We start from the raw sequence: 21,195 nt of genomic DNA, 5'->3' as shown, positions 1-21,195 counted from the left end.
TGTGCACTGTCCCATAGTGAGCTTTTCTACTTCCTGGAGAACACTATATAGATCACTGCTACTTCCTTGAGGCAAGGTATTGTTATCCCTTTCTGTTTTGACTTAAATATGTTAAGAAGCCACACAATAACAAACCTGGTGAATACAGTAAAAAGTTTCTTCCTTCTTCCCATGTATAAAAGGACCAAAAATAGAAATTTGTTTTTAAAATAAAAAAAAAAAAGCCAGACAGTGGTGGCTTGTGGCAAAGGCGGGCAGATCTCTGAGTCAGTGGCTTTTCCTTTTCTTAACTGACAGCAGGCATTTCTTAGTCCAATGCAGGGTCTCTGCCTCTTAAAATGTTCAGAAAAAATTCCATGGCAACCTCTGGCTAGCCCCAGAAAGTCATCCAACTGTTATTACATGGGCAGTATGTTAACTGGTGATACATGGACAGTAGTTTTTCTCAAGTGAACTTCTGTGTGCCCCTGGAGAATTCAAATCCTAAGTACTTATCAGACTTTTGACTGATTTGTGCTTGTTCTTACAGGGATTACGTCCCCTAACTGCCAAGAAATTTAAGCTCTGAAAAGTATTTTCACTGGTAGCCTCCTTGCTACCTTTAACACACACACTCTGTAGGAGACCTTTAGTTAACAGTCCCTTAGGTCTCCGACTAGACCTTCTCAAAGGTCGTATGTAGATACTTAGACTCTTATGAAAGCATAGTCCAATAAAACTGTTTGGCTTGAGTTTTGGGGCTCTGTCACTGTGGTGGCTATTCCTCATTGTCAACTTGACTATATCTGGAATGAACTACAATCCAGAATTGGAAGGCTCACCTGTGATCCTGATCTTGAGGCATAGTGGCTATGGAAAGCTTAGGCCCAGGCAAGGTAGTACACGTCTTTAATCTAGATCCAGTCATGTTGGTACACACCTTTCATCCGGGCCACACCTTCTGCTGGAGACCTACATAAGGACATTAGAAGAAAGACTTGCTCTTCTTTGCCTGCTTGCCTTGTGGAACTAAGCAACTGCTAGATCCTTGGACTTCCATTCACAGCTGTTGCTGACCATTGTTGGGGAGTTGGACTACAGACTGTATCAACACCAAATTCCCTTACTATATAGAGACTACCCCTAAGTTCTGTGACTCTAGAAAACCCTGACTAATAGTCACTCAAAAGCAATAGTCATCCCCCGCCAGATTTAAAAAAGGGATGCTTTATGTCTCATATAATACACTAACATGTCTTCTCAAAGGGGGTTAATAGAATGTAAGTAAGGGACAAGGAGAACAATAGGCAGGAATCCTTCAGTATTTGACTTATAGTCCTGATACAAAACCATTTTACATAATTTAGCATCTGCACTAGAACGAAGGGGATGGTATCTCAAGAACAGCTTGGTCTTATAACTTTTTTTAAATTAAGAGACCTGCCAGAAATGACTACATGCTTTTACCGGTATCCTGAGGTTAGGTATTTCATGGCCTTCCTTTAGAATTACTCAAGCAGTCACAGCAGTGTGTGTATTCCCTGCCTTGTGGCTGCTCTATGACTCTCTTATGTGGTCTAAATTTTCTCTTAGTCCCCTTAAAGACTTGAGTTTTTTTTGTAGCAGGGACATCTGTAGAGCACAGGCAGGCTCAGGTCAAACTTTTACCCCTAGTCAGCCTGGTGGAAAGTTACTTATTACTGTCTCGTGAGCAAGTCAAGTAGAGGAACTGGGCACTCACGCATATATACAGTTATGCTGAAAACTTGTATCACCAAGGTTGCATCTCAAACACTACAGGAAGGCTAGGGTGAGGTGTTTCCTGAATCCCTCACAGTTTATTATTACTAACATGTTTGAATGCATATGTGTGCATGTTGCAGCACAAATGGAGAGGTCAGGGTCAGGGGACAACTTTCAGGAGTCTGTTCTCTTCTTTCACCACACATTCTGGGATTCACCTTAGGCTGTCAGGCTTGCATGACAAGAATTTTCCCCACTGAAACCTCTCTTTTTTTTTTTTTTACATGAGGAGATGGTTGTCAATGATCATTCACATATTCATGAGAAAAGTAATTTGTTCCTTACTGTCATTTGTACCATAAACCAATGTGGGAGATATAGAGGTCATTTAAACTATAGATACTTTTTTTTTTTTTTTTTTTTTTTAAATTCAGGGTCTCACTATATAGCCCTAACTGCTCTGGAGCAAAGAAAGTTTGCTTCTGCTTTCTGAGTGGTAGAATTAAATACATGCTACTACACTTAATTATTTCATTTTCACATGTTTGTGTGTATATATGAATGTGTAAGACAGTGATAAATACCCTAGAGCAGGAGTGATGGGCTGTTTTGAGTTGTCCAATACTGGTGCTAGGAACCAATCTCCAGTTCTAAAAGCAACAAGCAGTCTTGGCCACTGAGTCATCTTTCTAGCCCCAGTTTAACAATTTCAAATTGTTGTTTTATAGGAAGAGGGACCTTGTGAATTTCCAGAATTAAAAAAAAAGAAAAAAGGTAGCCTATACTTTTTATTCAGAGGCAGAGGCAAGAAGATTGTTTGGTAGTATGTGATCTGTCCACTGTGAGGGTGTGCCTCAGTGGTAGAGCACATTCTCAGGGCCTTGGATTTGATCCCTAGTACCACCCCATGCCAAAATAACAATAACAATAACAATAATAATAAATTTGTCAGTTTTGGCAAAATAACATAAGGCTTCTTGGAGGTCTTCTTTTCATGTCTTCTCTCTTTAAAAGACGGGCATGTGAGATCTAAGAGAACTGTTGGGTTTCTTCAGTCTTCATCAGAAATTCCACCTTCTATGATTTGAACAGTAGAGCTTTAACCTTGTTTTTCCAATTCTTTTATTAGATTCTTCAGCTTGACTTTTTGCTTACGTAGTGTGTGTTGTGTGCACACGGATGTGCTGGCCTGGTGAATTATGTGGAGTACAGAACAGACAACAGAAATCTATCTCTATCAGCCTGTGCTTTATCAGAATGAGACAGGGCCTCTTCACTGAATGAATGGGAAGCTTTTGGCTAGGATGGCTGACCAGTGAGCTCCTGGGATGTACCTGTCTGTCCTCCCAGTGCTAGCATTACAAACATGTCCAGCTGTGTGGGGCTTATTTTTCTCATCTGGGTGCTAGGGATTTGAATTTATGGCCTCCTGTTTGCCGAACTGAGCAGTCTCTCCCATCTTTGGCACCCTTAATTCAGCAACCTTCTCCCTTACAGTATTGCACCGACTTCTTAAAGAGGGCTGATCCCTGCCTGGGTCCTCTGGGTTCTTCTAATCCTTTGCTTCCATTCCAGGCTTCTGTGAATGCTCCTGTAAGCTGGCCCATCACTGTATTTACCACTGCTCTTTTGAATCCTGTGCTTGATTTTGTCATAGAAAATTTGTTTTGTTAAATGCCATTTCTTCTTCTTCTTTTTTTTTTTTTTTTTTTTGGTTTTTCGAGACAGGGTTTCTCTGTGTAGCCCTGTTAAATGTCATTTCTACTATGCATCATTACAGACATTTTTCCCTCCTGAACTTAAGGCCTATCGAGGCCAAGAGACATTTAAAAAATAAAAAAGACATTCTTTTTTTTTCTAGTCTTTAATTTAAGCAGATCAGTTTCAAAGGATGCAACTTGGACCCAAATGGAGTGAGTTACTCAAGGCACAGTACAGACAAAACAGATAATATTAAACCGACAAGTGATTCTTGCAGAAAACGAAAGGGTGAAGTCCAACAATTCCTTGTACGTCTTGGAAACGAGTGGATTAAGTACAGAAGACAGCAACATCAGTCAGTACTCGGGATGCTGAGGCAGGAGACTTTCCCCGAGCTTGATGCTAGCCTGAGCTAGAGAGAGACTCGGTCTACAAACAAACCCAGACAAAATAACAACGAAACAACCCCGACCCCCCTCCCACCCCAATCCTGCGGTTGCTCAAGTGTAGGCAGGGCGACTCACCCCATCGGGGAAAAGCAAAGTGTATGGAAGGTGAAAGCGCCTCTGCGCCAACAACCTTGCGCCCAAGGTGGACAGCGTCGTCGGGAAGACGAATAGGAGATGTCTCCAAGTTGGCACGTACAAGGACTCGCCCCTGCCCAAGCTGGTTTCAGGGTAGGCCCACTACCTGGAGAAAACTTCAGAGAGAATACCAAGTAGCCCCTCCCACCGGCAAGAACAAGCTTATTCCCAGGATCTTGGGCGTTTCCACTGACGTTACTTCCGGGAAAAGTAACCTTTCTTCGGCGGTTGCAGGGCTGCTGAGATCTCGCGACATTTCCTCCCGCGAGATCTGCTTGCTCACTCCAGCGATGACATCCTCCTCCTCCCCGTCGCCTTTCGGCAATCTTCGCCAGTCCCAGCCTCGACCAATCTGCACTCAGATAGTATAGATGAGGGTCTCCCCCAGAACCCCGGTCCGCGCGGGGCGTCAGGCGGCAGCGGCGGGGTACAAGCTGCACGAGGCTGACCGTAGCGGCACTGTCGGTGGACACGGGCTAGCGACTAGCAGTGAGCGTGGGCGGGGCGGGGGTAAGCCAGCCGAGTACCTGCTCGATTGTTCTGGCCTGGCTATGGCGCCTCTCCTCCCCCCCGCCATGGCTCCCCGTGTCCCTGCTCCGCTCCTCTCAGTGAGTGAAAGTGGCCGCCGCCGCCGCCGGCCCAGCGCCCGCAGCCGCCTCAGCGCCGCCGCCATCTTGGGGTCCCAGGAGCCGCCGAGGGAGCGAGCTAGGAGCGTTCCCGTCCAACGCAGTCACCGTCCCTCGGCCTCAGAGAGCGAACCGCGGCTCCACAGTCGGCGGGGCGACCCCCCCCTCCGGACCCCGCCCGCACCCCGCCCCCCCTCCGCCGCCGCCGCGGCGGCGGGGCCCCTCGGCCCGAGGTGAGGTTGAGTAGACGTGGGCGAGTGGACGGAGGGGGTGTAGTGTAGGCCCCTATGCGCCCCTCTCTGCGGGCGACGACTGGGCCGCTTCTTAAAGGGGCCGTCGCCCCCGGCCCTTGGATTTGTTGGGGTTAGTAGAGAGGATGGGTGTGGACACTCCCCATAGGGTTGGGACCTCAGAGACCTGGGCCTCGGCTTTTCTGTTGTACCTCCGGATCTCTGGGGTTATGGGTGACCTCAGCTACCCGAGGAAGCCCGTGGAGCACCCACACGTGGGGAGTGTTAGACCAGGTGCACGTGGGACCCGGTGGGGCGGTGTCGGTCTAACACGTGTGTGGGTTTGGAAGTGGGGAGGGGCAGGGCGGAGGCTTACTGGGCTGGACTAGGAACCGGGTTAAGATTCTACCTGTCAATTTAAACGAATGAGATCTGTGGGCTTGATAGAGTATCAGTTTATGAGGAGCGAGCCACGATACGGGTAAATGATGCAAGTTGCTAGTTGGTGTTAGATGGGGACAGGCTGACACGTGCACAGACTTAGAAATGTGTCTGTGACATCCCTTCTGGGTTTTTGAGGCTTCTGCAGTGCATCTAAGCAAGTGTCATCTTACTTTGACAATTCGTTCTTGAGCTTGCTGATGAAAAGTACTACTTCCGTAATCACGGAGGATGGAAGCCCCCTACAGTTTAGAAGTTGGATATTGCCGAAGAAGGCATTTAACTATTTTAGTTAAGAACCAACTGTGCTCAGGACTCTTTGATTTACATTCTTGTACTTCTTAGGAAGGAATTTGGAGGTTGAACTTAAACCATCCCTGGTGGTCAGCTCAGTTTTCCCAGTTAGTGATACATGACTTACATTCCTAATTTTCACTGTGGCTTACTGATGCTCCCTTCCTTCCGGTCTTGTCTTGTCTTGTCTTTTTTTTTTTTCTTCCCTTTTTTTCTTTTTCCTGTTTGTTTTTTGTTTTTAGTCTGGATGGCCGGGAACTTGATATCCTCCTGCCTCAGCCTCCATGGTGCTGAGATTATAATTGTGCACTTCCATCCTCGGCTTTTTCCTCAAAGGAGTAACACCTTTGTCAGATATGATTGCAGCTCAGGTGAATCAGGCACATTCAGAAAACTTCAGTATATGCAGAGTTGTACAACTATCACCATCATTTAACAGTGACTTTAAAAGAAGGCCTAGAAGCTTCTTAAATATCACCTTTTCCTCTTTGCACAGCACTTGGTAGCAATATATTTTCTTAGTTTTTTTTTTTTTTTAAATGACACAGGGTCTCATAATGTAGCTCTAGCTATCTTGCAACTCACTATGTAGACCATGCTGTCCTGAAATTCAAATATATACTCACATTTTACTAGCTGCTTTCATGTAACGTGTTCAAGGTTCATATATGTTATAGCATGTAAACTTTGCTGTTTTTCTTTTATTGCTGTTCCTTTTTTTTTTTTTTTAAAGATTTATTTTATATATGTATGTGAGCCTGAGTGTGTGATGTACCCATGTGTATGCCGGAGCCCATGGAGGCCAGTTAGAAGAGAGCATCAGGTCCCATGGAACTGGAGTTACAGGTGGTTGTGAGCCACCATGTGGTTGCTAGGAACCAAACCTTGCTCTTAAGCGAGAGCAGAAAGCACTCTTAATGCTGAAATGTCCCAGCTCCCCATTCTGGTTTTGTATGAGCCAGGGTAGTTTTGAACTCATAATTCTCTTGCTTCTGCCTCCTAATAAAGGTATGGGCTATCTAGTTTTCTTTTATGCTAGAAATTCACGAGCACCCTCTTCCTATAAAATAACAATTTGAGATTGTTAAATTGGTGTTTTTTTGGCATTGGCTTCTTCATCTTTGTACTTAACCAGCTTTGGGCTAAAACCTTCAAAACTTCTCAAAAAGCAGAATTTGAATTTGCTTTGGACCCAGCACGCTGATGAACAGGCTAATGAAGTGGTGTGTAGGCAAACTTTGTTGGGGGCTGCCTCACCCGCTCACAAATCCTATTCTTCCTTGCACTTGTCTGAGCACTGTTCATTTTGCTCATCTCTTTTGTGCTGTGCTCTTAGGTCTGTGGTGGTTTTGACTGTTCTGAACAGCATTTTTTTTCCTCCGTGTTACTTTTCCCTAAACAACTGTTCACATCATGCTTATCTTGTGTCCCATTTAAATATGACCTAATGGTGACTTAAAGTATGCGGAGATGTGTGCTTTATGTCAAACAGTTCATCATTTGGTAACTGTGAGTTTTGGTGTGGGAGAGCAGCACTGGAACCAGCCTTCAGGGTACTGAATAATCACCATGTACTCATGAGTGACATTTTGGAGTTACATATAGGACCAAGTCTTTGCCAAATAGCCCAGGAGTATAGTAGTTCATACCTTATGGATTCGTATAAGCCCACTGTATAATAATGTTTACATGACAACAGAAACAGCTCAAGGTCACATTTCTCAGAGCATATCTTTGTCAGTAAATGATGTGTATGTGGTTAGTAAAATCTGCAGATCTCTCTTTGAGTGGGGGAGGGGTAAAACAGGGTCACAAAATATTGTAGCCCAAGGTGGCTTGGAACTTACTGTATGAACCATGGTATTCTCAGATTTTCAGCAGTCCCAGCTGTGAGCCACCTTGCCTGGTATCTGTCTATATTCTAAAATGAATTTTTGTTTTTAAGAGATTAAGTTTTATTTAGTTTACTGTGTTTTTTCCTCTTTGTCAGTGGTTCTCAAACTTGCTAGTGCTTCTAGTTTGTTAGTTTCATTGCTATTTCATAACTGTAGTTTTGCTTTTGTTATGAATAATAATTTAAATATCTGTGTTTTCTGATGGTTTTAAGCAACCCCTCTGAAAGGGTCTTTCTTGCGAGGAATTCAAACCAAGTTAAAGAAAATTATTTACATACATATACACACGCACACATATACATATTTACTTTTATTTAGTATGTGTATTTATGTGTACATGCCATATCACACGTGTGGAAGTCAAAGGACAATTTGCACAACTTGTAGGAGTTTTTTTTTTTTTCTACCATATGGGTTCCTGAGGTCAATCTCAGGTCATTCAGTTTGGAGGCAAGTTTCTTTGCCCCCTTAATCATCTAGCCAGTTCTCAAATTAGTTTAGAACATAGTTTTTTTTTTTTGATAGGGAATGTGACTAGAAAAAAATTGTCTGACTGGACTGGGGTGTGCTTCAGTGGTAGAGTACATTTCAGGGCCTTGATCCCTAGCACCACCCTCTGCCAAATAGTGATAATGACAACAAGAACCCAAACCACTGGTGGTGCACGCTTATAATGAGTGCATAGGAGCCTGAAGCCAAGAGAATGAAAAGTTTTTCTTTTGAGACAGGGTTTCTTAGCCTTGGCTGTTGACCAGGCTGGTCTCAAACTCAGAAATCTGACTACTGGGATTAAAGTGCCACCACTGCCCAGCATTTAAAATAATTTGTTTATTTTGGTTTCTCTGTTTTTGTTTTTTTTTTTTCTTTCTTTTCTTTTTTTTTTTTTTTTTTTTTTGAGACAGGGTTTCTCTGTGTAGCCCTGGCTGTCCTGGAACTCACTCTGTAGACCAGGCTGGCCTGGAACTCAGAAATCCGCCTGCCTCTGCCTCCCAAGTGCTGGGATTAAAGGCGTGTGCCACCACTGCCTGGCTATTTTGCTTTCCCAAGACAGGGTTTCTCTGTGTGGCCTTGGCTCTTCTGGAACTAGCCCTGTATTATTAGGCTGGCCTCAGGGTCTTCCTCCTAAGTGTTGGGATTGCTGGGCTGTGACTTAGTTTTAAAAATAATTTATTATGTGCATTAATGTTTCCTGCATATATATCTGTATAAGGGTGTCAGATTACTGCAACTGGAGTTACAGACAATTGTGTGCTGCCTTGTGGGTGCTAGGAATTGAACTCAGTTCCTCTGGAAGAGCAGCCTCTTAACTGCTGAGCCATCTCTTCAGCCCCAGAATCAAAAGTTCTAAGCTCGATGTCAGTCTGGGCTATGTAGTGAGTTCCATAAACACTTTACCCTCTGAGCCACTTGGTATCCTGAAGACAATGTTTACCCATTTATTTATTTTTATTTTTTTTAAAGATTTATTTATTCATTTAATGTATCTGAGTATACTGTTGCTGTCTTCAGACACACCAGAAGAAGGCATCGGATCCCGTTATAGATGGTTGTGAGCCACCATGTGGCTGCTGGGAATTGAACTCAGGACCTCTGGAAGAGCAGTTGGTGCTCTTAACCGCTCAGCCATCTCTCCAGCCCTTATTTAGATTTTTCAAGACAATTTTTCACCGTCTAGCCCTGTCCTAGGACTCATTTTGTAGACCAGGCTGGCCTTGAACATACAGAGATCCACCTGCTTCTGTCTCCCAAGTGCTGAGATTAAAGGCTGAAGACAGTTTTTTTTGTTTTGTTTTGTTTTCTAGACAGGGTTTCTCTGTATAGCCCTGGCTGTCCTGGAACTCACTCTGTAGACCAGAATGGCCTGGAACTCAGAAATCCGCCTGCCTCTGCCTCCCAAGTGCTGGGATTAAAGGTGTGCGCCACCACCACCCGGCCTGAAGACAGTTTTTAAAGTTGACTATTAAACCTCAGAATTTTGATACGATAGGTGTTACTATTCAGAAGATGAGAAGAGATGAAGCATTGCTATTAAAATCTATTATGAGGAGCTGGAGAGATGGCTCAATGGTTAAGAGCACTGACTGTTCTTCCAGAGGTCCTGAGTTGTTTCCAGCAACTACATGGTGGCTCACAACCATCCATAAGGAGATCTGATGCCCTCTTCTGGTGTCTCAAGACGGCTACAGTGTACTCATAATATCTTAAAACAAAACAAAAACCTATTACAAGCCAGTTAGTGCTGGGGATGTAGTTTGAAAGGGTGCTTGCCTATTATGCACAAAGCCCTGAGTTTGATACCCAGCGAATATACTGGGCACAGTACCATTTCATGTAATGATCCAAAGTTCAAAGCTAGCCTGAGTTCAGAACATGTCTCTAGGTAAATCAAGTAAATGAGCTGGGCAGTCACGTGTATGCTTATAATACCACCACTCAGATTTCTGAGTTTGAGGCCAGTCTGATATATAGAGTGAGTTCCAGGATAGCCAGGGCTTTGAAGAGATACCCTGTCTTGAAAAAAAAAATACATAAATGAGTAAATATATTTAGTAACATTTAAATATTATATAGATTTATATATAAATTTGTTTAATAAGTAACTAGTAAGCTAGTTAGCAAGGTAAATACCTATCTTTTGAATTTTCACTAAATTCGGTTGATATTTATCCCTATTTTACAGATGACAAAATAATATTTAGTAAAATCAGATGTCCAGTAAGTGGCAGAGTTCTCCTTTTGAATTTCCCAGAAATATTTTAAAGAACCATTTTTGTTTGAGGTAAGTTCACTTGTAGCCCAGGCTGTTAGTAGAGGCTAATTTGAATTCTTAGTTTCATGCCACCATCTCCAAAGAGCTAGGATTACAGACATATGCCACCACACCCAGTCTACGTGTTGATGGGGTTAAAACCCAGGGCCTGATACCTGCAATGTGAGCTGTCTACCAACTGACTATATTGCCAAACCCAAAGCCAGTGTCTTCATAACTATACTTCCAGATTTTTCCCTCGACTGTCACTGACTCTTTTCTATAGGAATTCAGGTTCATCTTCTTGTGAACATGACCTAATAATAATTGTTGATTAACAATCCTAATTTTGTTATGGAAACCACTGGTGCTTCTCTAATGATACCTTAGATATTGTTCAGGACTCTATAGCTTCTCCCTCCCTCCCTCTCTCTCTCCTTCCCTCTCTTCCTCACTTTCTCCTCATTCCACCCAATCTGACAGTATTAGGGATTCAACCTCAGGTGCCATATATGGGAGGCAAATGCTCTACTCACTAAGCTACAGTTTCAGCTCTAGGGCAAAGGTTATTATTAAGGTTCTGAATTTGGGTGGAAACAATTTACATCTTAATAACATGTAAGTGAATAAGCATTTTCTTCAATTAATGTAGGCAGCACACTGTAGGGCTTATTGGCTGTATTACCTCTACTTGTTATTAAATTCAGTAATAAAATGCTAATTTTAAAAATCACAACAATTTTTAAGTGTATGTTATATTTTATACATTTAAAAGTCATATTCTGAGCCAGATGTAGTGGTTGGGCCTTTGGTCCCAGTACCTGAAAGACAGAGGCAGGCAGATCTCTTAAGTTTCAGGCCAACCTTCTCTACATAGTGAATTCTAGTATAGCCAGCGATACACAGAGAAACCTGCCTTGAAAAATCAAGACAAAAAACAAGAAAATTATATCCTATGTTCAGTTATATAGTGCTTGCCTAGTGTGCACAAGGAACTGAATTTGATCCCCAGCACGTAGAACTGATATATGATATTCTGAGAAGTATTAACACAACAGGTTTTATTAGATTGCAAAGGGTGTCAAGGCACATAAACACATAAATGTAAGAACCCTGCTCTAGAACCCGTCCACAGACTCCCAGTCCTTGTTATGATGTCTATAAAAGCATGCCATACACTTCACTCTTTTTTCCTCTTGTCTATTAAAAATATGGATCACATTCAATGTTTTTCATATCAGACTTCACAATTTATTTTCTCCTACTTATCTTAAGCACTGACCTTATATGGGAGGCAGTCTTTATGTAGCATCAAGGTTCTTCATGATTGATTTTTTTTGCCCTAAGAAAATTTATATCAAGGATGAGCAGCTGAATTTTGAGTTTCTACAGCTGAATTCTTAACCTTGAATGGTTCCTCCTTAACACACTGATTAGCATATCTGCCTGGAATGCTGGACCCTGGTATTCAGTTCCCCCACAGGGAGGTTGTATGGTGTTGTGTACACCTACAATCTTAAATTGGAGGTAGAAGCAGGAGAATCACTGCAGTTTTGAAGCCAGTTTAACAAGTTCCGTGTTAGCCAAAGGATACACTCTTAACTCAAAAAACAGCTACCACCCTCAAAACAAACTAAAAAGCAATAAAAATTGTACTGAAAACTAGGGTTTTTTTTTAATAAAATAATTTCTGTAAACTGGCGGTGGTGGCACACAGCTATAATCCCAGCTCTGGCAAGTGGAAGCAGGAGAACCAGAAATTCAAGGTCATCTCCTGAGAGCCAGTAATAGTTTAGAAAGAACCTGGTAGTGTAGTATTTAGCGTCTGGTGGTATACCTCAGTTGGTAGAGTGCTTATCTACCATATATAAAGTCTTGGATTTGACCCATATTAACATAAAATGGGTATGGTGGCAAACCTCTAATCCTAGCGTTCGGGAGATAGCAACAGGTGGACCAGAAGTTCAAGGTCACTGTGAGTTCCTTGCCAGCCCGCCCAAATTAAAAGATTTGGGTTTAATAGCTGGGTGTGGCAGTGAGTGCCTGAAATTCTCAGCTCCTAGGAATCTGAGGCTGGAAGTCGGCTTGGAGTTGGAGGCTAGCTTGATTAGAAAATGAGTTAAGGCAAGGGATGCCTAGTGAAACCTTTTTTTTTTTTTTTTTTTTTTTTTTTTTTTGGTTTTTGGAGACAGGGTTTCTCTGTGTAGTCCTGGCTGTCCTGGAACTTACTCTGTAGACCAGGCTGGCCTCGAACTCAGAAATCTGCCTGCCTCTGCCTCCCAAGTGCTGGGATTAAAGGCATGCGCCACCACTGCCTGGCGAGAAATTCTTTTTTTTAAAAAAAGAAATTATAGGAACAAAACCAATCAAAATTGGGCAGTGGTGAAGTCTGATATGAAAAACACCAAAAAAAAAATCAAAACAAAAAACAAAATAGAAAAATACTTCAGTTTGAATACATTTAGTAGGCAAGTTACTGAACTACTCCTCTGTGTGTGTGTTTGTGTGTGTGTGTGTGTGTATATGTATGTGGGGGGGGAGGGGAGAAAGAAAGAGCGTGTGAGTCCAAGCCTCACTTTGTAGCCTGTGCTGACTTGGAGTTTGAGCTTCCCACATCTGCCTCATGAGTGCTACTTGGGATTATAAATTAAGATTATAGATGTTTTCCATCAAGCCTAGCCATTATTAAAATTTGAGCTTAGATCTAATCTATAAAGTGAAAATTAAATAATTTCTACTGCTGAAACTAAGTCACATGTTAAGTACCGAGCACATCAGTGAATATTAGTTCTCGTTTTCATTTAAGAAATAAGTAAGTACACTGATGGCTGTAACACTCAGTTTTGTTCCAGATGAGAGGGAGCTTGTGTAGTAAGAGGGAACAACTGATATAGCATGAGTCTTCTGTAGCTTAGGTTTATGTGTGTCTTTAGAAATAATGCTGCTGCAATAACACCTATGGGAGTGCAGGACACTTATCTCAGGACGGGGGAAGCAGAGCTAGGCAGATCTCTGAGGTCAAGGCCAGCCTGGTTTACAGAGAGAATGCAGCAGAGTTACCTCATGAGACCCTGTTTCAAACCAACCATCAGAAATGCTGCTATGAATATTTGTTCATCCTGTGAAAGAACATGTGATGAGGCTGAAGAGATGGCTCAGCATTTAAGGACTCAGGTTCAAATCCCAGCAGACACATGACAGCTCACAACAGTAGTAACTCCTTGTTCTAGGAGATCGAATACTCTCATACTGCCATACACGCAGGCAAAACACCAATGCAGATAAACAAGTGAGTTACTCCACTTTTATATGTGCTGAGTAGAATAAAATGTGGAAACAGAAAGATCAAGAGTAAACATCTGTAGGGTTAAGCAATATACAAATGGCGATCACTGTATTCCCACCAATGTTGTTCAGATATGTTGTCAGAAAGGCCAATGGAAAGTCATTCCACAGAACATGAAAAGCTTAACCCAACCAGACAGCCTGCATTTCAGAGTTCGTTCTGTGGGTTCTATCAGTGCAGCTTAGATCCCCAAGCCTGCCGTGGAAGGAGAGAACCAACTCCCAAAAGTCATGCTTTCCTCTACATGCAGGCATGCACATACACAGTAAATACAGTGTAAGGAAAAAAGTTAAGATTATAAAATGAATGTGTAGGTCTAGAAGTGCAGCTCAGTTGCCCTTGGTTCAATCTGTAGTATTCCTAACATGCACACACACTCAAAACTAAAACCATTTTCTTGAGACAGGGTTTCTGTGTGGCCCTGGCTGTCCTGGAACTTGTTCTATAGACCAGGCTGGCCTTGAACTTGGAGATAGTCTGCCTTTGCCTTTCTTTCCTGAGTGCTAGGGTTAGGGTCAGGAGCCACCACTGCTAGGCTGTGTCTTTGACAAGGTTCCTTTCTTCTCTGGGCATCTCAAATTATAAACTGAAAAGCTGGACCAAAACTAGTCTACCACAGCCTGGTTCCTGTTGTTTTTTTATACAGTGTCCCTTGTAGTCTAGGCTGGCCTTGAACTTGTTATGTAGCAGAGGATGACCTTGAATTTTAGGTACTCCTACCTTTCTAGTGTAGTGATGACAGGGATGAGCCACTATTTCTGGTTTTACTCTTAGACTTTTATATGATTTCCAGTGTTTATACTTAAAGCAACAACAAAAAGTCCAAACAGATTGAGCATACAGGGAGTTTCTAGAAAATGATCAAGGAAATTGTGGAATTTTCATATAAAGATGAAGAAATATGACTCCTATGGTGTGATAGAATATTTAGCTACTATGTGTGAGGCTTTGAGTTCTATCTTAAGACTGAAATAGGATATTAATTGTAAATTTGGTAAAAACAAATCTTGGAGAATTAAGATTGCTTGAAAGATGAACTGAATGGTTGATGGGCTTCAGTGATAGCTGTGGCTGGAGAGTTGTCATAGTGGGTAAAAGGCTTTTGAAACCAAGTTGATCATCTTCCTGTATCCACATGGTGGAAGGAGAAAACCAACACTGAAAGTTACCTTCTGGCCTTCATACTCACGCCTTGAGCATATGAGCATGTTTGCACACACGTATACTCTAACGAAACAGTTGATATATAAAGAGTTGATAATTCTTTAAGTTTACTAGAGCAGAAGGTAGTTGAGGCTTAAGAATAGGTTTGATATAATTTAAGGATTATAAAATCAGTGTGAGTCCACCCTAGTTCAGATCTGGCCAATAAATTATGACATTTTATATTTAATGTCTTAGGAACACATTCAATTTATCCAGCATTTTCTGTCTGCTTATGAGCACCTTTTAGCTCTTCCCAGCAGTTTCTTGAGCACTGCCATACTCAGGGGCACTGATAGATAGTCTGTGGCTGATAGTGTAGTTGTATGGCTAGGCTTCCAGAGTGCTGGGGTGACCAGCGTGAGCCACAGTGTCCAGTAAATATGTGCAAATTAAAGTAAAAAAGTGAAGTCTAAGCTTCCCAGGAAGGAATGTAGACTGATGAGACCCTAATCGAATTATAAATATGTGAAAGTATCTTAGTAAAAGAAGAGAGGGATGGAAAGATGACTCAGTGGGTAAAGTCTTTGCTATGTGGTCATGAGGACCTGAGTTTGGACCTCTACCACTTCAATTTAAAAGTAAAAAAATGGCAACCACTCCCAGAATTCACCTGTTTCACTCACCTACACCTCGGAAGTTACACGTCATCACCCACTTAAATAACTGAGACCGCCCCACCTCTCTCTCTTCCTCTTCTCTTCGCTCGCCATCTTCTCGTTCCTCTCTCCCACTCCCCTCCCTAAATAAACCTTCTCCCGTGGAACCGAAAAAAAAAAAAAGAAATGTGTCTAGAGGTGTGCACTTGAGTCAAAGTGATGGAGATGGAGGCAGCAAGGTTCCACCTATATAGTAGAAAATATTTAATCAGGGTTTTTATCCTGCCTTAGATCCTTTAGTTTCCAGATAAAAGATACAAAGCTTTTATATTTGCAAGCCTTTTAAAATTTTAAAGCTCTAGAGCTGGGCAGATACCTACCCTCTAAGCTATTAGTATCTACCTCCCTATCGATAACCCTGAGTTATAAGTTTCCATGTTCTGCCTGGGCTGCTTAGTCCTTTTGGCCAGTCTTCAGGGCCATGTTTTTTGTTTCTTTCTTATGGTCTCCTGCCTCAGATCTCCCTGCCTAGGAACCAAAACTCCACCTATCTCTCTTCTGCCCAGCTATAGGCATTATTCACCAATCAGGGATAACTTGGGGGACAAGGTTACTTAACATCTCTTCAGATACCCTGCATCAACCTGGGACAGTATTTAGCATTATAATACATTGCAACTGACCAAATCTCAAAAAACAGTTTTAAATTAAGGAACAAGGTTTGCACAACAAAGGCTGGTAAAGGTGAGGATCCTCTCCCTCTTGGGCCTAGCCCTACTAGTTCAGAATTCAGCATTACAATACAGAGCAACAGACCAAGCTCAACCACTAAGCTACTAAATTGGCAAATTTCCAGGTTCAGTGAGAACCCCATCTACAATAAGATGGAGAGGCCATTGAGATGGTTCAGTAGATAGAAACAGTTGCCAAATAAACTGTCAATTTAACTTTGATCCCCAAACCTGTAAAGCACTGATCTCCTCCACATACCCATGGCACATAATCACATTATGCACGAACTTAGACATACAAAAGAATAAAGATGGAGTGAGATAATTGATAAAAGTTGTATTTCATAGGGCTGCAGGTTGCATGCATACTACAGTTGGACAATTAACTAAATGAGTGATTGGACACAGGCTGCTCATTGTTGAAATGGAAATTTTCTGTGTAGCTCTGGGTGTCTTGGAACTCAGTCTGTAGGTCAGGCTGACCTTGAATGCAGAGATCCATATACCCCTTCCTCCCAAGTGCTGGAATTAAGGTGTATGTGTCATCATGCCCAGCTTTGGCAGTGTTCAAAATATATAGTCAAGCAAGGAAAGGGAGTTATTTCAGTATCAACCTGCTTAGCTTAATATCTAGATACAGATTACTATACTTAGAAATGTTGAGATACATGCCCTGTTTAATATGGACATATATAATACATCCATGATGTATTAGTTAAGAAAGTTATATAATGACATCACATAGTACACCTAGTGCCTAGATCCTTTTTGTTTGTTTTGTTTTTTTCTTTTTAGAATGTTTTTTTAAAGATTTTAAAATTTATGTGTATGAGTGCTCAATTTGCATGTATGCCTACATGACAGAAGAGGGTATCTGATCATATAACAGATGGTTGTGATTCACCATGGGGTTGCTGGGAATTGAACTCAGGACCTTTGGAAGAATAACCAATACTCTTAGCTGCTGAACTATCTCTCCAGCTCTTTGGTTTTTCAAGATAGGATTTCTCTGTGTAGTACTGGCTGTCCTGGAACTCTATAGACCAGGCTGGCCTCAAACTCAAGAGATCCAATTACCTCTGACTCCCAAGTGCTAGGATTAAAGTTGTGTACTATTACTGCCCAGCTAGTGCCAATATACTTTATCTTTAGTAAAAGGAAAAAGGGTTGTGTTGTGGTTCTAAGGAGAATGTGAGAATGGCCCCCATAGCTTCATATATTTGAATGTTTGGTTTCCAGTTGGTAGACTGTGTAAAAAGGATTAAGAGGTGTGACCTTGTTGTTGGAGGATGTGCCTCACTTGTTGGGGGTTTGAAGTCTTAAAACCCCCACTAGGTCCAGTTTCATTCTCTTTTCTGCTTCTGCCTGTGGATCAGGATACAGGCTCTCAGGTATTGGTCTAGCATTATGCCCGCCTGTTTTCCTCCATCCTCCTTGCCATGAGGAGCATGGACTAGCAATTGTAAACAAGCCACCATTAAAATGCTTTTCTTTATACGTTGCCTTGGTCATTTGGGGTTTTTGTTTGTTTGTAATAAAATAGTAATTAAAGCCGATTGGAGAAATGACCAATTATAGAATTGATGCAGGAAATATATATGATAAAGAATAGAGACCCATAGATAAGGAATGGTAACTGTTAACAAAAACAAGTTGTTCCAGCTTTAATATTGGGAACACTTCTTATTTGATGTACCTGTCGATTTGGATTTGTTGTTGCTGCTCTGTTTTTGTTTGTTTGGTTTAGTTTTTTTTTTTTTTTTTTAAGACAAGAGTTTATGTAACAGCCATGTCCTGGAACTTGCTCTGTAGACTAGGCTGGCCTCAAAATCTCAGAGATCTACCTGCCTCTGGAAGTGCTGGAAATAAAGGTGTGTGCCATCCTGCCCAGCTTTGTTTTTTTAATAGTGACATTCTTTAAATTCTCCTAAAAACTTTATTATTTTATATTTGTGGATGTTAGGTCTGCATGTCCATATGCTGTACATCTATCTGCTCAGCAGAAGAGGGCATCAGATCTTCTAGTGATTGTGAACCACCATGTAGTTGCTGAGAATTTACTCAGGACCTTGGAAGAGCAGCCAGGGCTCTTTTTGTTTTGTTTTGTTTTGGTTTTTCGAGACAGGGTTTTTCTGTGTAGTCCTGGCTGTCCTGGAACTCACTCGGTAGACCAGGCTGGCCTCGAACTCAGAAATCTGCCTGCCTCTGCCTCCCAAGTGCTGGGATTAAAGGCGTGCACTACCACCGCCCGGCCAGCCAGGGCTCTTAACCACTGAGCCACCTCTCCAGGCCCCAAGTTTTTATAAATCAACATTTATTTATTTGTGTCTGTGCGAAAGCAAATGTTTGTGTGTATGTGTGTCCAGCGTGTGCGCCCACTCCATAGCACAGCTATGGAGAAGAAAAGAGAACTTGTGGGAGTTGGTTCTCTTCTTCTACCATGTATATCCTTGGAATTCAACTCGGCTCATCAGGCTTGCAGGCACACAGTTTTATCTGTTGAGCCATCTGACTAGCCCTGTTTTTGTTTGGTGTTGTTTTTTTTTTTTTTTTTTTTTGCAATACGTTCCTGTGTACTTGAACCTATTATGTTGCTGACTATAACCGTGAACTTCTGATCCTCCTTGCTCTACTTTTCTGGTTCTGGGATTAACAGGCATATGGTACCATGCTTGGTTTGTATAGTGCTGGGAACTAAACAGGATTTGTGCATACAAGTCAAGTACTGTTCCACCTGAGCTACATCTCCAGCTGAGATGCTGCTGTTTTTAGTGCTCTTCCTTTCAGGCGTGCCTGATGTTCAAGATTGTTTGAAGATTCATCCACATTCAAAAATACATGGGCCGGGCGGTGGTAGTGCATGCCTTTAATCCCAGCACTTGGGAGGCAGAGGCAGGCGGATTTCTGAGTTTGAGGCCAGCCTGGTCTACAGAGTGAGTTCCAGGACAGCCAGAACTACACAGAGAAACCCTGTCTCGAAAAACCAAAAAAAAAAAACTTGGAAAAGTTAGAACATGTGTAGATTTTTTTCTCGTTATATATTTCTTAATACAGTACAAATATTTGTGTAGCATTTGCAGTGTATTAGATAAAAGTAACTGAGAGGTTCACAGTAAATAGGACATATGAGGGTTATAAACACATATACCATTTTAGTGTGAACACATCCATGGCTATGGGTTTTACAGGGATTCTAAAATCAATATTCTGTGTACACTTAGGAATAACTGTATATTTCATTTGAGAAATAGCATGCAGGTTTCATTAAGGAAGAAAATATAGGATTAAGGAAATATATAATCGGGCTGGAGCGATGGCTCAGTGGCTAAGAACACTGGTTGCCTTTCCAGAGGTTCTCAGTTCAGGTCCCAGCAACCACAAGGTGGCTCACAACCATCTGTAATAAGATCTGCTGCCCTCTTCTGGTGTGTAGTAAGATAGCAACAGTGTGCCGGGCAGTGGTGGCGCACGCCTTTAATCCCAGCACTTGGGAGGCAGAGGCAGGCGGATTTCTGAGTTCGAGGCCAGCCTGGTCTACAGAGTGAGTTCCAGGACAGCCAGGGCTAAACAGAGAAACCCTGTCTTGAAAAAACCAAAAAAAAAAAAAAAAAAAAAAAAAAAAAGATAGCAACAGTGTACTCACAGTAAATAAATCTTTAAAATATATATATATATTTATTTAATATATATTTTTATATATTGTGATTTTTTACATATAATCACAATATACTTACAGGGTTGGCAGTATATTTTTTTCTTTGCCATTGGGGAAAGGACAACCTTTTTAAGCCAGGAGTTCTGCACTTTTAAAATATAGGCATTACTTTTTATCTCAAGAACACTGTGCTTTGAGTAAGCTGGAGGCTTATGGCTTATTAAGTTGCTGTTGTTCCCATATTATAGTGAACCCTTAGGGCAAGGTTCTCAACCCTTGAGGGAGGTTAGGAAGACTCTTTTACAGGGGTTACCTAAGATCATCAGAAAACACAGATATTATTACACTATGATTTGTAATTGTATGCTTATAGCAAAATTATAGCTATGAAGTAGCAATGAAAAGAATTCTGATTGGAGTCACCACACCAGGAGGAAACGTATTGTAGGGTCACAGCATTAGGAAGGTTGAGAACTACTGCTTTTTAGGGTTAAGGCTTAGGCTGAGCAGAATGTTTCTTGCCTTCCTGGTTGAGTATTCTGCCTACTTTTGCTTTTTGAAGGCAAGCCAGTTTTTCTCCTTGTATTTGCTCCTTAGTTTGGTGTTTGGTACATAGTTATCTCTTCCTAATCAAGAGCTTTGTGATTTATTTACCAGGATAAAGTGACCAAATCATTTAGAGTTCAAACCTCTATGTGAAGGGAGAAGGTGTAAAATATCCTTGTGGAGACTGGTCAGCCTAATGATGGCACTTCCTGGTTTTGCTATTTGTAGCAGAGGCTGGTGGTAAAGAATTGGGACTTTTAAAGTTTCAGATATTCTACCTAGGGCCTCTCATAGGCTAAGAAGGCTCTGTAACTCTGAACTAGTAATAGACCAATAATATAAACATTCTCACACTAGTAGACTCTTTTTTTCTATAGACTTTTTTTGTTTGTTTTTTGTCTTCTGTTTTTTTGGTTTTTTTGAGACAGGGTTTCTCTGTGTAGCCCTGGCTGTTCTGGAACCCACATTGTAGACCAGGCTAGCTTCGAACTCAGAAATCCGCCTGCCTCTGCCTCCCAAGTGCTGGGATTAAAGGCGTGCGCCACCACCGCCCGGCCTTCTATAGACTTTTCTAAGTGTGTGTTTGTATGCAAGAGCACATAAGTAGACTAAACACAGACATCAGGCTATTATGAGGAGCTGACATACAGTCAGAGTATAACCAGGACTATATAGAGCCTCTGAGCAGACCAATCAGTGCTGTGCTGCTTTGTCAATATAGTGATAGTTTTTCCATCCCTTAGAAAGGGCAGTGTGAGTCAATATAAATGAAGTGCTCTTTACCTAAAGATTGGAATGTGTCTAATAGGATTTTAAATGAAGGTATTCCTCTTGGAGTCTTTCCACTCCAGGAAAATTTATACTTTTCCTTAA

The 21,195-nt window shown here is 41.8% G+C and overlaps 1 protein-coding gene and 1 long non-coding RNA gene across 3 annotated transcripts in view; one reads left to right on the top strand and one right to left on the bottom strand.

The window, feature by feature from the left end:
• Positions 1-3,567: 3,567 nt before the first annotated feature.
• LOC114620977 lies at positions 3,568-4,550 on the bottom strand. Of its 2 annotated transcripts, none has more exons than XR_003711361.1 (2): positions 3,948-4,550; positions 3,568-3,852 (listed from the first exon to the last, which is right to left on the bottom strand). It is a non-coding gene; the product is annotated as an uncharacterized LOC114620977 (long non-coding RNA). The 2 variants fall into 2 exon arrangements; XR_003711362.1 differs by having other exon boundaries at positions 3,568-3,835.
• Positions 4,551-4,847: 297 nt separating this feature from the next.
• The window catches only part of Ino80 (INO80 complex ATPase subunit), a 96,175-nt gene continuing 79,827 nt past the window's right edge, over positions 4,848-21,195 (top strand). The window contains exon 1 of the mRNA XM_028767073.1: positions 4,848-4,866. The gene's annotated coding sequence lies outside the window, so the exon portion shown is untranslated. The remainder of the gene's footprint in view (positions 4,867-21,195) is intronic.

Source organism: Grammomys surdaster, unplaced genomic scaffold, assembly GCF_004785775.1.
Source record: "Grammomys surdaster isolate TR1022 unplaced genomic scaffold, NIH_TR_1.0 170, whole genome shotgun sequence".
In the NCBI taxonomy this organism is placed as follows: Eukaryota; Metazoa; Chordata; class Mammalia; order Rodentia; family Muridae; genus Grammomys; species Grammomys surdaster.
The sequence above is the reverse complement of the archived record's forward strand: the minus strand, read 5'-3'. Positions and strand labels throughout refer to the sequence as shown.